This window comes from Vicia villosa, linkage group LG3 (genome assembly GCF_029867415.1).
Source record: "Vicia villosa cultivar HV-30 ecotype Madison, WI linkage group LG3, Vvil1.0, whole genome shotgun sequence".
Classification (NCBI taxonomy): domain Eukaryota; kingdom Viridiplantae; phylum Streptophyta; class Magnoliopsida; order Fabales; family Fabaceae; genus Vicia; species Vicia villosa.
Window position 1 is genome coordinate 57,961,945 of NC_081182.1, and position 15,360 is coordinate 57,977,304.

At 33.1% G+C, this 15,360-nt stretch overlaps 1 pseudogene; it reads right to left on the minus strand.

The window, feature by feature from the left end:
- Positions 1-13,009: 13,009 nt before the first annotated feature.
- Positions 13,010-14,078, minus strand: LOC131658134 (uncharacterized; annotated as a pseudogene).
- Positions 14,079-15,360: the final 1,282 nt, after the last annotated feature.

Sequence of the window (15,360 nt, forward strand, 5' to 3'; positions counted from 1 at the left end):
TGTCGAGGATTCGTATCAGAAGAATAAGCTGGTGGACTTTTTAACCACCTGGATTATATTGGCGGTGTAGTTCCCTCGGTTGAAGCTGATAAAAAGTGTTTAAAGCATACAATAGATGTTTCACTATTGATAAGTGCCCTCTCTTGCGAGGATCGTCGAACTTCCTGCGGTAAGTTTGAAATTTATTCCATTCTTTTGTTGTTGGTTTTCCCCATGCTTATTCGGGTGACAATCGTTTTTCCGTGTAGATGTAATGAAGAATGAAGCAAGGGCTCGGGCTCTAAAGCAGGGTATACTATAACACCCGTAAATTAATTAAATTACTTTCGTATTATTTGTTAATAAGTTGTTATATGTTGCGTTGTGTTGCTAAGTTAATTATTTAGTTGATTAGTCGGTCGATTATTAAGAGTATCATTTAGTATTATTAATATTATAAATAATATTAATATAAATATTAGTATTATATGAGATTAATTGAGTTTCGATTTTTTTATAGTTGTGTATAGCAAAGTGGGAGTGTGAATGTTAGGCCCAATAAGAGAAATAGAAAATTATTTGGTTAATAGGAATGAAAGAAAATTAGGTTAATTGTGGAGAGTTAGTCTTAGAGAGAGAACGTAGAAGTTGCTGTAAAGAGGAAAGTGGGAAAGGAGGCACAAAGCTAGATTTTCAATCGAAGAATTAGAGCAACCTTCAATCCAAGGTAAGGGTGGGGTTCTGACTATATAATGGGAATTATGATGATTGGTATATGGGGATTTAGTTCTGTTTATGTAATCGTAGTTAGTACGTTGTGTTGAGTTGATGGCTCTGTTGTATGATTGTGATTATGCTATGTTGATCCATGAATTTCTGTGATAAGAATGTTGCCCTGGTTTTGTAGTGAAGAATCAAGAGATGGGATACTACAAGTTGCATAAAGCCTTATATGGTTTGAAACAAGCTCCAAGAGCTTGGAACAAACGCATAGATGGTTTTCTTGTCGACATTAACTTCAAGCGGTGTGTGTCCGAACATGGCGTGTATGTGAGATCGAATGCTAAGGATGGTGTGATAATTCTTTGTCTATATGTGGACGATCTCTTGATTACCGGCAGTTGTGAGGAGAGTATTTCAAGGTTGAAGAAGGAACTCATGAGTGAGTTTGAGATGACGGACCTTGGTATCATGAAATACTTCCTTGGCATAGAGTTCCAAAGGTCAAAAATGGGACTGCTCATGCACCAAAGGAGGTATGCACTTGAGATATTGAAAAGGTGTGAAATGGAGCATTGCAATGTTGCCATTACACCATGTGAGGCAAGACTACAGCTGCCCAAGAGTCAGGATGAGCAAGATGTTGATCCAACTCAATATCGAAGATTGATTGGATCATTGCGGTATTTGTGCAATACTCGACCGAACTTGGCATTTAGTGTCAGTATTGCGAGTAGATTCATGGAGAGACCAAAGGTATCTCATATGGCAGCTGTCAAGAGGATCCTTAGATACATTAAAGGGACTCTTGGTGGTGGAATTCTCTTTCCGGCATCGGATACGGGCCGAAAGTGTGATTTACTTGGTTTCACCGATTCCAATTGGTGTGGTGATAAGGATGATAGAAAGTCAACGGCTGGATACATCTTTATGCTAGGTAGAACTCCAATCTCTTGGTGTTCGAAAAAGGAATCGGTGGTAGCACTCTCATCTTGTGAGGCCGAGTATATTGCGGCATCGTTGTGTGCTTGCCAAGCCATGTGGCTTATGAATCTATTGAAGGAGCTTAATAGTAGTGAGGGTGAGGCTATTACTCTCCTTGTTGATAATGTTTTTGCGATTAACCTTGCGAAGAATCCGATTGCACACGGAAGGAGCAAGCATATAGAGATGCAGTTTCATTATTTGAGGGAGTTAGTGAGCGATGGAAAGTTACGATTGGGATATTGTCGAAGCGAAGATCAAGTGGCTGACTTGTTGACCAAAGGGGTGACAAATGAAGTGTTCAAGAGGCTGAGAATAAAGCTGAGCATGCTTGATTTGGACCAACTGAAGTGAGGTGGTGTGTTGAAACTGTTGTTTTTACCACTTCAGTTGGCGTAACCGGTTACAGTGGTTGTCGTAACCGGTTACGAACCCGTGAAACAGAGTTACGGGAGATGTTGAAGTTGCGTAACCGGTTACGCTGTTTGTCGTAACCGGTTACACTGAAGCTTAACTATTTTTCTGTTTCTGTTTTGCGTGTTTTAATTCATTCCAATCATTTTGTAATGTGTACTATATAAGGAGCTCACTACTCTTATTTGTTGTTAATGCCAATTTATCATCTCACCCTCAATTACTCTCTCTCTATTATTTTACTCTCTATTCTCTAATCTTCATCTTCTCCAATTCATCATTTTCTCCATTAAAGATACCTTAATTTGATTCGTATGTTCAAACATGTTGGTCTTCCACATCCTATTAACTCTTGCATAGACAAGTTGTATAACTATATATTAAGAGATTGTATGAAAGACAGTAACTATAAGTCTATAATAATTTCAAAATTAATAACTAATGCCTTGAATTTTCTTGAATGAAATTCAGATATTACAACTTCTCAATAAACACTACTAATCTACTAAACTTGGCAGCATACATTATTTGTTTCTAGCAAGGCATGGTTTGAACATTAGTCCCACACGAACGGAGAGTGTTTGAGTAAGAAAGAAAGCGAGGATTGGATCCACAACAGTGTGAGCCTATTTCTTCAACAATCATGAATGTTTCTTCATCCAAACCACAACTATAAATCTTTTGTTCTGTAGAAAAAACTAAAATATTGCCGTTCATGACTGTAAATCCGGTAACATGAGCATCTTTCTCTTCTAACCCCAATGCATTCACTCTAACCTTTAATATCTTTTGCATTAACATGACTTGTAATCTTTTAAAATCCAAATAGTGAAAGCAGATTTTCTTGATTTCACTAAACATATAGAATTATTGGAACTTGTCACTTTACCCCCAATTAAATATGCCCATGTCACACTCGATGTGAAAACCTTTTATAGCTTCCCTCGGCAATTTAAGAATAGTTGAAGTTCCTTTTTCAAAATTACAAGACACTATGTAAGGCTTATAAAAAGGACTCGACCTTTTATAGAGATGAAGTGAACGGCTCCATTATAAAACACCGGCATGTCAAATTTCATATTCCTACCACCACTTAAAAAGTTGTTTTCCATTCTTTTCCACAAGCCTTCTTTACCATGATATATATTGCATATATAACTTGTGGGTGACCAATCCACTGTGTTTTCAAAAAGAAATATCAAATAGTCATCGGAAGAGCTATGAGAACAATCTAACATGAGATTTATAGTAGAAAAGTTATGGTTTTTTCTAAGTCACTCAGGAGTGGGAATGTAAAAGAAAGATTTTGTAATTGGTATGACAAAGAAGCAAACCATTACTAGAAGCTAGAATACAAGCTGAGCTTGATAGGAAGGTGAGAACATTGTTAGGAACACCTGAAAATTGTTGCTCCTTAGGTAAATGGTGCAACTCAATCCTTTTTTGATATCTTTGACTTATTTGATCATGTTGGAGGAAGAAACATGTATCACTCATCCCTAACAAATTACAAGATTGTTTTGTTTTGAAAGGAGATTCTTCTGAAAATTTGGAGAATGAAGTGCAAGTTAATTTAAATTTACAAATGATTTTTGCAGGTAACCAAGAAAATATCTCATAAGCAATGTCTTCTTGAGAGACTGCCATGTTTGCTAGGAATGGAAAAATTGAAAGAAGAAAAATAGATAAAAATTACAAAGAATAGCGAAGGAGAAGAGCAATAAGAACGACAAATCAATACAAAATGTGTCTGATAATAAGAGTTATGATAGTTTATATATATATATATATATATATATATATATATATATATATATATATATATATATATATATATATATATATATATATATATATATATATATATATATATATATATATATATATATATATATATATATATATATATATAATAACAGTACCAATGAAAAAACAAATCTTTTTCTTTATTTAACATAAAATCCTTTCGTTGAAAATAATAATGAATATATATAATATATAAGGTTGTTTTGATTTTTAAAATAAAGATTTTATTTTAAAAATAACTACTTTCCAAATATTTGAATTCATATAATAGGTAATAAGGTTCTTTTGAATTCATATAATAGGTAATAAGGTTCTTTTGAATTCATATAATAGGTAAGGTTGTTTTGAAATCATATAATAGGAATGTAATTTGTACGTGAACGTATTTTTCTATATTTACATTCAATTAAGATAAGGTGACAAAGTGACACTTATATGTTTTTATAAGATTAGATTTGAGTTTATATATTTTATTGTTAAAAAGGAATATTTATTGAAATGATTATAAAAAGAAATATAATAAACCATCTGTAAATAGAAAATAGTTAATGGCTAACAAATTACCTTACTAATAGATTAAATATCTCTTTCATTATTAACTTCTATTTGGAATATATTAAATATAATTTTTACCAGTTAGATATTATCCAGAAACTAGTAAAGTATAATTGATGGTAAAATTCTCTTTTTAATACTTTTGAATCTATATACAAACTAGATTCAAATTCATAATTTCTAGTTAAGTTAGGAGGAGAGATGTGAACTATCTTTATGAAAACACTTTCGAATAGAGTTTAAATGCATCAAATCTAAAACAAAAATCTGAAAAAAAAATCAAATAATTCAATATACATGTATAAAAGTACATGGAAAAATCACATACACCCTTCTAACTAAATGACTTAATTTTTCTAATTTCAGGGTTTAAAGTGAATATTTAGACTCTTGTTTCAATTATATGCATTTGTCAATTAATGCTGCTTATGTGTCACTCTCTCAATTTTTCTTCCTATTTTTTACTTTCTTTAAATAACCATAAATGTAATTTGATATCCCATTTTTACATTTTCATTAATTAAATTTAAGTGATTTACCATCCTCTATCACTAACGGCAGCCATAAAATCATCAACCTCACATTCCATTTAAACCATGGACAGCCTATCCTTCATCAACCATCGCCACCAACATGAACCTAAAACAACAACGTTTCACAAGCCAAACCGAAAATAGAACGAATAATCAAAAGAAAGTAGAAACGGAAACAGAATAGATCTGGAGAACGGCTCCGACGCGAAGACCTTCCACCGCGCATCAACTGTCGCCGGCTACAACTGTCGAAACTGCGGCCACCATGGGAGCACCTCCACAACGTTTCCATTTTTTTGAATTCTGACTCATGCTTTGAATTTGTGGTTTCGATTTCAATGAAAAAATGAAGAAAGGAACCTTGATGATTAGTTTGTGATTGGCAGAAGTTTCGGATTTTTGTTTTCTTATTTTGCAGAAGTTTTGCTCTTTTGCATTGTCATTTTCCTTGAAATGGGTTTATGTTGGTTGCTGAGTCAATGGCTTGAAGTGTATCTATCTATTATCTTTTCTGTTACTTTTATTTCCAATATATTATGTCTCTTTAAATTTTAAGGACCATATGATATTTTTCAATTTGGATTTTATGCAATGTCTCCTATATAGATTTTTATTATTTATTCTTGATTAAAGGATTTCATGTTTTTATGATTTATGCTTGAATAAAGGATTTCACTATGCACAACTTCAATATCTTCATAATATTTATATTTTTTTCAAATTTTAATGGCGCAGATTTAATTAATTCACTTTCAACATCTATTCAATGCAACATTCAAAAATCATAATCATTTCATATATGTTTTAAAGTAGGTCATTTTTTCAAGAAGAAGAAATATGCCACTTTAAGTACATTTTCATGACCCTTATTTTATTGAAAATTGGTCACTGCAAATTTCTATGTTTTGATTCAAGTTAATTTTAAATTATACATTATAACATCACTACATGATATCTAATATAATAAAAATATGAAAATAAAATCTCCTTTAATAATTATAATTAATCAGCTTTTTAATTATGGGATTTAATTATAGTAATAAAGTTATGTCATAAAATTATTTTATTTTATATAAATGTCTTTTTAATCAATATTTGTCATTTTTTTATTCATCATTTGTTTTTAAATTTATAAATGTACTATACAACACATTTTTGTATATAGAATAAATATTTTTTTAAAAAATTAATGGAAATCTTTTCATAATTTTAAGTAATAATTTTTTTCTTTCAAATAAGTTAGTAACAAGCTACTTTTTTCTTAATTATTAAAAAAATATATAATTTCCTTAATCATATATGTGTATTAATTTTTACTTAACAAAAAATAAACATTTCTTTTATAATTATTTTGAATTTTTAAAAGAATATATTAATAATACTATTTACTAATTCAATCCAATATAACATATTTGTTAGAAAATATGTGAAAATGATTTTTTAAGTATTAAAGAACAAAAGGAATGTTTTTTAGGGGAGAAAATTCATTCTTTTAAGAATTTATCTTAATTTGTAATATAACATTTATTTGTCATTGATAATATACATTATCAAATAATATATGGGACGTAAAATTCAATATACGAGAAAAACTTTTATATACGAGAAATTTTCAAATAATATAATAATGAAATTTATTTTTAAATATTAGAAATAATGAATTGTTGATCCAATTTTTTTCATAAATAGTTTTATTTTTACATACAGAAAAAAGTTTATAAAAAAGTTTGTTGTTGATCGATTATAAACTACTATTGTTATTTTCGATCAATCTAAAATAGTATAATCCTAATTTAATACGTCCCAATCAAATATTTTAGTACATACAACAAAAAATAATATATATATATATATATATATATATATATATATATATATATATATATATATATATATATATATGACAACTCTGAAACAAGACATTGTCAAAGCTGGGGAGGAGTTAGCATGTGCCCAACATGACCTAAATATTGATCTTTTGAATAGGGATAAGGTTCAGAAGGTGCATCAATGTACGGATAATTTGGTAGCCCTGAATGAGCTAGAAGAGAAAATTTTGAAATAGAGGTCCAAGATTGAATGGCTCAAGTTGGGAGATGGGAATAATTCATATTTTCATGCTGCTGTTAAAGCTAAACATACTGCCAAAGGTATAAATATTTTGTATAAGGAGGGTGGGGCCATGATTACTTCTCAAGAGGACATAGAGCAGAATGTTGTTGATTTTTACAAGGGCCTTATGGGCACGGCTGCCAGGGATATCACACATGTAGACATCAATGCTATGAGAGATGGACCTCAGCTGACTCTTGATCAAAGATAGACTCTGGTGAATCCAGTTAGTGAGAGAGAGATGGAAACTACTTTGAAAGGCATAGGTGACCTTAAAGCTCCAGGGATTGATGGATTTGGGGCAAAAAATTTTAAAGGTAGCTGGCAGACTATTAAGCATGATGTAATGAGGGTAGTCAGAGACTTCTTTGATAATGGTAATTTGTATAAGGTTGTTAATTACACTGTTGCTACTTTGATTCCAAAGACTTCTGAAGCTAGGACTATCAAGGACTATAGGCCCATAGCTGGAAAAGGAGATTAACTTGAACTTAAGTGTATCAACATCTTCAGAAAACAAAAGTCACACTCTCACTCTCGTTCTTCCCCAACCTCTAACCCTAGTTGTGCGTGGTTTTTGTTCTCTATTGGTGGTCCCATCTTCTTTGTGCTTCATATTCTATCCTTTGCGTGGTCCCTCGCTCCGGTTCTTGTCTCCTCGTGGTCCCTCACAATCGTTGCTGTCTCCATCTTCGTGGACCCAGGTAAACGCACTACTCCCAATTTAGAATTGTTAGGGTTTCGTATTATATTCACTTCTCCTTAGTTTATACTTTATCTGAAGTCAACCTAAAACTGTTACCCTAATATGTATTGGTCAGGAAATGATTACCTTTAAAGTAGTGTTTTATATAAAAGGTTGTTTTGTGAAAGACCTAGAGATTAGATATGAAGGTGGGACTGTAATTGGGTTTAACAACCAAGACATATATTACTGGTCGTTTTATGAAGCACGTGACTTAGTGAAAACCATTGAACCTGACTTTGATGAAAAAACTGTTAAGATGTGGTGGAAACCTGAAAATGGTAGTTTTGAAGAAGACATGTTGCCATTTAGGGATGACTCAGATGTTGCTGAGTTAGTGATGTTTGTTGTTGGAAATAACTGTGATGCTGAGATATTTTGTGAACCAAAACCTGAGTCAGGTGGTAATACCTTTATGGATAGGATTAGGGAGAAGGGGAAGGGCAAAGCAGATGATGAGAATAATTGTGAGAATGAATCAAGTGATGAGTCAGTAAGGGATGTGCATTTTGATGATAGTGAGGAAGAAAGAATGAAGGGTTTTGCTGAAGAAATGGATGATGTGGTGAATGGAAATGCTGCTGAGCATATAAACCAAGCAAATCCTGGTGCATCAAGTCAACCAGTTAATAAAATATGTGTCACAGAATAAGTGGGGAAGCAACATGTCATTGAAGATGAATACATAACAGACGAGTTGGATAGTGGGGCTGAGGATGATAGTTCTGATGAAAGGCCATGTGTTATAAGGTTCAATGAGGAAGATAAACTGAGCAAGGATTATGTCTTCAAAGTAGGAATGGAGTTTCGTTCATTGAGACAGTTTAAGGATGCCATACTTGAGCATAATGTGCTAAATGGAAGGGATGTGAAGTTTGAGAAGAATGATTCTAATAGATGCAGGGTTGTTTGCAAGGACAAGAAGAAGTGTAATTATAGAATATTGTGTAGTAGGGTATTAACATCCCCAACTTTTAGGATAAAGACACTATTTGCAAAACATAAGTGTGGGAGAAAGTTTTTTAACAAAAGTGCTAAGGCAGAATGGGTTGCTAAGGTTATTGTAGATGGTTTGAAGAACAATACTAAGATGAAACTGAATGAGGTAGTTGCTGATATTAGACAAAGGTATTCCACTGAAATCCCAGGGTGCAGAGCATTTAGGGCAAGACAAATTGCAAGACAAATAGTTGAGGGGGTTTCAAGTAAACAATTTAGTATGTTGTGGTCTTATGGTGCTGAGTTGAGAAGGGCTTCAGCAAGCAATACATTCAAAATCAACACTACTTCATTTGCCCTAGGATTGAAGCCTAGGTTTGAGAGGTGTTACATTTGTTTTGATGGGACCAAGAAAGCACTGACAAAGGCATGCAGGCCCTTTATTGGATTGGACGGATGCCACTTGAAACACAAATATGGTGGTATTTTACTCATTGCAGTGGGCAGAGATCCAAATGACCAATATCTTCCTGTTGCTTTTGCTGTAGTTGAGAGCGAAACAAAAGACTATTGGAGCTGGTTTATGAAGTTACTTATTGAAGATATTGGAGATGGCAGATGGTGTTTCATATCTGATCAACAGAAGGTAATATTTAGTATCTTAATATTGATTATTCTTCTTGTTTGAAGGTAATATTTAGTATCTTGATATTGATTATTCATGTTGTTTGAATAGGGACTAGTACAAGTGTTTGAAGAGGAGTATCCAGCTTATGAGCACAGATTTTGTTTAAGACATTTATATGCAAACTTCAAAAAGAAGTTTGGTGGAGGAACTTTGTACAGGGATCTCATGATGGCAGCTGCCAAGACTACCTATTTTGAGGCACATGAAGCAAAGATGCTTATGATCAAGGAGGCCAAATTGGAAGCTTATGAGTGGTTGGAGGCAATTCCCAAGAATAAATGTGTAAGCATGCTTTCCCTTTCTTGTCAAAGTGTGATGTGTTAATGAACAATTTGAGTGAGTATTTTAATGAGACCATTTTATTGCAAAGGGACAAGCCAATTATTACAATGCTTGAGTGGATTAGGAATTATTTAATGGGGAGGTTTGCAACCCTTAGAGAAAAAGTAGATGGATACAATGGTCAAATAATGTCTAAACCATTAAAGAGATTAGATAGAGAGATTGAGAAGAGTGCAAGTTGGAAAGCAACATATACTGGTAGGTATTCATTTCAGGTTACCCATGTACTCTTTAGTGACAGATTTGTAGTTGACCTTGAGAAACACACATGTAGTTGTAACTTTTGGGAGCTAGTTGGGATACCATGTAGACATGCAGTGGCAGCCATATATAGGGAGGTGGATGACCCAGTGAGTTATGTAAACAAATGCTATCACAAGAGTACATATGAAGCATGCTAAAATGAAGTCATCACCCCTTTGAATGGCCAGAACAAATGGCCCAAAACATCTCAACCTGATATGTTTCCACCACTGTACAAACGTGGTGTAGGGAGGCCCAAAAAGCTACGTAGGAGAGAAGCTGGTGAGGTTAATCAGAACAAATGACAGAGAACTAATACTAGTCATAGGTGCAAAGTTTGTTTTTAACTAGGTCACAACAAAAGGACTTGCAAAAAAAATAAGCAAATTGTTGCCATGTGTGTGCCAACAGATGTACCAATTGAAGAAGGTCCAGCAAACACTGTGCAAAATGAAGAAGTTTCTACTAATAATGTGACTACTGAAGATGTGCGTACACAGGCCAGTCAAACAGCCCAAGCAAATGTGGGAGCAGAAAAAAAGGTATTCAAATTGACTTAACTTAATCATTTACTTAACTGAATCATTACTCGTCCTGATTTGTTTTCTTGCAGCATAAGTCTAAGGGCAAAGCTTCAAAAAATGCCATGTCTGGAACAGGTGGTACAAAACAACCATCAAACTCTTCACCTGTTGATAAGTACTATGAATGGGATGCTGAAACACTAGAGGCCTTGCTGGATTGGAATGATATATTAGACATTAGGCCTTTGAGTGTGGATGCTTCACCCATTAGGAAAAAAGCTGCTCAACCAACAAAGGATAAAGAACAACTTGCTACAACCAAGGAGTCTGGACCATCTAATGCACCCATGGCCAAGGATGGACCCAGAATTTTCTTTGGCCCAGATCCAAAAAAGCCAAAGACCAAACCATTCAAACAACCTGCAGCTGCATCATCTGTTGGACAGGTTCCTCCTAAGCCACCTACAACATCTTCAACAGAAGTGCAGCCCAAATCATAAAAAAAGTAAAAGTGATTTGGAACTGGCAAAGAGGCAAAGTGATAGACTCAGGAGCCTCAAGACAAAGGCTATTCCAGGGCCAGGGAAAAAACTAGATAACTCATTGGTGATCACTGAGGAGGATGAAGCAACAGAGGATTCAACAAGTGGTGTCCCCAAGATGAAGAAATGGGATGATATCTACAAAGGCTTAACTCAGTGAACAAAGGATGCATGCCTCATGTTGTTTTGTAGTTCTTAGAAATCTTTTTTTGTAATCAACTGCTTGTGCTTGTTTGTTATGGTTATTTACCATCTTTTGAGACCTTTATTTTGCTTAACTCAAGTCAGCTTAATATGCTGCAAATATGTGCTAATTACAATGCCTTATTATGTTATGGAATACATTTGCTTATATATTTTGTGCTGTAATCAAATTAGAGGTTACTAATTATACTAAGTCTTATTATGTTATGCCTTATTATGTTATGGAATACATTTGCTGGTGTAAGCAAATTATATAAGTCAATTTATAGGTCATTGAAGATGAATCACTGGAACCTGTCATGTTAGAGGTTACCCATATCATACACAAATTGTAACATTGCGAACATGATTATAGGTCACTATGGAACCTGTCAAGTTAGAGGTCTTATAGAACATTGCATTCAATTTCACAACATTGCATTCAATTTCAGAAACTTAAAATTGAACATTACACATTACAGAAAACTTAAAATTGAACATTACACATTACACAGGTTTAGGAAAACTTAAACTTGCACATGATCCTTAACATTTACATTTCATTAGCAAATACAAATTAACCATGAACAAAATTGCTAAGCAAATTGTCTTCATCTTTCCATAAAATCCCTCTGACTTCTGTTGGATATGCAATTCAACATTCTTCTTCATTGCTGACTCATATAACTCCTTCAAGGCTTCAACAGATTGCATCTCCCTTGTCTTAGTTGAATCATCTGTCCATTCTTCATTTAAACTCTCCATTATGTTATGCCCTGGTTCCATATCATCATCCCATTCGAAGAGGTTGCACGTTTCATCGCTTTGCCAAAAGGGACATCTCCAAAAAAGTCTTCCTCGATTACGGCCGTTCTTGCAGCGATACGATGTCATACGAACATTGCAGGCACACATTCTCCATCTACGATTGCTCACACTTGTTGAATGTACTGCTGAAACCGAATTGCCTCTATTTGAAGAAGAATATTAGTTGGAACAATGAAGAAGGAAGAAGACGATAAATGGGTGAGAGGGAGAATGAGGCAATGAGAGGGGACAATTAGGGTTTCTTGCGTAATTATAATGGGGCTCCAACGTGTCAAATGAAAACATACAGTTGGCAAGCCACGTCACCCTCCGTTAGTGAAAACTAACGGGAGGGACAATATATCCTGACGTCTAATTTTGTAGGGACCATTTTTCTAAGAAAATTTTTACAGGGACTAAAAGTGGAGGGTCGCGTTTTTGTAAGGACCCTTGGCATAATTAACGCTAAATTTAAAGCAAGTGAAGATTGAGCCAAGGACCCCGGACTCGGTGCTTCTCCATAATAACTTTCATGCTCGGCATGATTTTAGTTCAGTGCATCCTTAAACATTATCAACAAAATGTTAACGAAGAAGATTTTATACAAACTTAATGACTATTGTTGTGATCATATTCTTCCTTTTAGAAATGCTTAATGACATTTTATTTTTTTATTTGGCCACAGTACTGTTGGTCTTCAAATTCCTATTGACTCTTGCATTGACAAGTCGTATAACTATAATATTATTAAGAGATTGTATCAAAGACATTAACTATAATAAATTCAAAATTAATAACTAATGTTTTGAGTTTTATTAAATGAAATTTCGATATTACAACTTCTCAAGAAACACTACTAATCTACTAAACTTGACAGCATATATTATTTGTTTCTAGCAAGGCATGGTTTGATCATTAGTCCCACACGAAAGGAGAGTGTTTGAGTAAGAAAGAAAGCGGGGATTAGATCCACAATTGTGTGAGCCTATTTCTAAAACCATCATGAATGTTTCTTCATCCAAACCACAACTATAAATCTTTTGTTCCGTTGAAAAAACTAAAATATTGCCATTCATGACAGTGAATCCGGTAACATGAGCATCTTTCTCTTCTAACTCCAATGCATTCACTCTAACCTTCAATATCTTTTGCCATGAACATGAGTTGTAATCTTTTAAAATCCAAATGGAAAAAATAGACTTTCTTAATTTCACTAAACAAATAGAACTATTGAAACTTGTCACTTTACCCCAATTAAATATGCCCATGTCACACTCGATGTGAAAACCTTTTATAGCTTCCCTCGGCAATTCAAGAATAGTTGAAGTTCCTTTTTCAAAATTATAAGACACTATGTAAGGCTTATAAAAAGGACTCGATCTCATAAAGTAATCCGAGCAATCTGAGATGAAGTGAACGGCTCCATTGTAAAACACCGGCATGTCAAATTTCATATTCCTACCACCACTTAAAAAGTTGTTTTCCATTGATTTCCACACGCCTTCTTTACCATGATATATAGTAGAAAAGTTATGGTTTTTTCTAAGTGACTCTGGGGTAGGAATGAAAAACCAAGATTTTGTAATTGGATTGCAAATAAACAATTCAATTGGATTTTCTTTAATGGTATGACAAAGAAGCAAACCATTACTAGAAGCTAGAATACAAGCTGAGCTTGATAGGAACGTGAGAACATTGGTAGGAACACCAGAAAATTGTTGCTCCTTAGGTAAATGGTGCAACTCAATCCTTTTCTGATATCTTTGACTTATTTGATCATGTTGGAGGAAGAAACACGCATCACTCATCCCTAACAAATTACAAGATTGTTTTGTTTTAAAAGGAGATTCTTCTGAAAATTTGGAGAATGAAGTGCAAGTTAATTTAAATTTAAAAATGATTTTTGCAGGTAATTAACCAAGAAAATATCTCATAAGCGATGTCTTCTTGAGAGACTGCCATATTTTCTAGGAATGGAAAAATTGAAAGAAGAAAAATAGATAAAAATTAGAAAGAATAGCGGAAGGAGAAGAGCAATCAGAACGACAAATGAATACAAAATGTGTCTGATAATAAGAGTTATGTTAGTTTATATATATAATAACAGTGCCACTGAAAAAACAAATCTTTATCTTTTTTTAACATAAAATCCTTTCGTTGAAAATAATAATGAATATATATATAATATATAAGGTTGTTTTGATTTTTAAAATAAAGATTTTATTTTAAAAATAACTACTTTCCAAATATTTGAATTCATATAATAGGTAATAAGGTTCTTTTGAATTCATATAATAGGAATGTAATTTGTACGTGAAAGTATTTTTCTATATTTATATTCAATTAAGATAAGGTGACAAAGTGACACGTATATGTTTTTATAAGATTAGATTTGAGTTTATATATTTTATTGTTAAAAAGGAATATTTATTGAAATGATTATAAAAAGAAATATAATAAACCATCTGTAAATAGAAAATAGTTAATGGCTAACAAATTACCTTACTAATATATTAAATATCTCTTTCATTATTAACTTCTATTTGGAATATATTAAATATAATTTTTACCAGTTAGATATTATCCAGAAACTATGAAAGTATAATTCATGGTAAAATTCTCTTTCAAAATTTTAATACTTTTGAATCTATATACAAATTAAATTCAAATTCATAATTTCTAGTTAAGTTAGGAGGAGAGATGTAGATGTTTTCATGTTGGCTGCATTTGTGGTTAAACATACCTGGGTGTTTAATGTCTTGACTGATGTCATGACATGATTTATATTGTGTTATGCAGACTGCATATGTGTTAAGCTAATACAGGTTATGTTAGTGAATGTCATGACCGATGTTATGACATCCTTGTCTGACAGCAGGAGCTGTTATGTTTTATTATTGTGTTTCCTGATTTCTCTAAATCTACAATTTAGGAAACCTTTTATTGTATGCTGAATATTTCATCTAGAAGATTTCGCTGACAGCACATTCTATAACAACCAGATGACATGTAAATTAGGTTAACTTGGTTAACCCTATTTTGATTCTTGAAAAGCCTAAGGCCCAAGAGCTGCATATAAGAAGACTACAATCCTAATTTGGAATGCAGAGAGAAAGTTTGTTAATTGTGAAGAACCGTAGTTCTGTAGTTGTGTGTTTAGTCTCTTGTACTCCAAGAAAATGTCTTTTGATGATTGTATTGGAATAGGTTGTTTATGTATTTTGTCACTCTAAGCTTTTAAGCA